The following is an 811-nucleotide window of genomic DNA, read 5'->3' on the forward strand; positions in this document are numbered from 1 at the left end:
AGGACTGAAGACTACAACAACAGTGTCCTTTTCGTTGCAGGTTTCACAATTGGGCGATTCTTTTATAGGGATCCGCGCCAGCCCCTCGTTGGTCGGTACGGTGTTGTGCACTACTTTGTACCACGCACATCTGGCGTGCTCCGGTATTGCTTTTCCTGAGATATTTCTCCAGACGACTGGCCAGTCGTGGTCTGGAGATTTTATCTCTATTCTTGTTCTGTGGGTTTGCCCTGTTAGTGCGCCGTAGATGTTTTTCGCCGTCCTTAGTTGCGGGTTTGTTACGGTGGGCAGTGCGTAGCTCTTATCGAGGATCAGTTTCCTGATGTGTCGCATCTTAAACGGTATGTGACTGGTGTCTACCGGAGCTTCTTCCGATCGTGGCCTGTAGATGTTTATTAGGCTGGCCGTGATGCTGTCTTTGTTCTGGCCCTCCAAATGGATTGCTCTGTGGAGTAGCAGCGCAGCACACTTTGTCCTGACGTCTACCAGCCCCAGGCCTCCTTCCTCCTTCTTCAGTGAGCACGTCGCCTGCGATACTTTGAATATTTCCCGCCTCCACAGCAGGTAGTAGACGGCTCCTTGTATCGCTCGTGCGATTTCTGTTGGTGCACTCGGTATCTGTGCCACGTACCAGGCTTTCGAAAGGATCGTTGTGTTATTCAATTCTGCTTTTTGTCCTAGCTCGGTTGAGTCCTGGCAAGCCCTCGTGTTGTATGTACGGTTGTTCGCCAGATTTGTGTCGCCATCTTTAGTGGGCATGTTTGGATCAGTGTCCCTAGTGTTTTGTGGGTCTCGGTTACTCGATACCACT

The sequence above is a fragment of the Schistocerca gregaria genome, chromosome 8 (assembly GCF_023897955.1).
Source record: "Schistocerca gregaria isolate iqSchGreg1 chromosome 8, iqSchGreg1.2, whole genome shotgun sequence".
Lineage (NCBI taxonomy): Eukaryota > Metazoa > Arthropoda > Insecta > Orthoptera > Acrididae > Schistocerca > Schistocerca gregaria.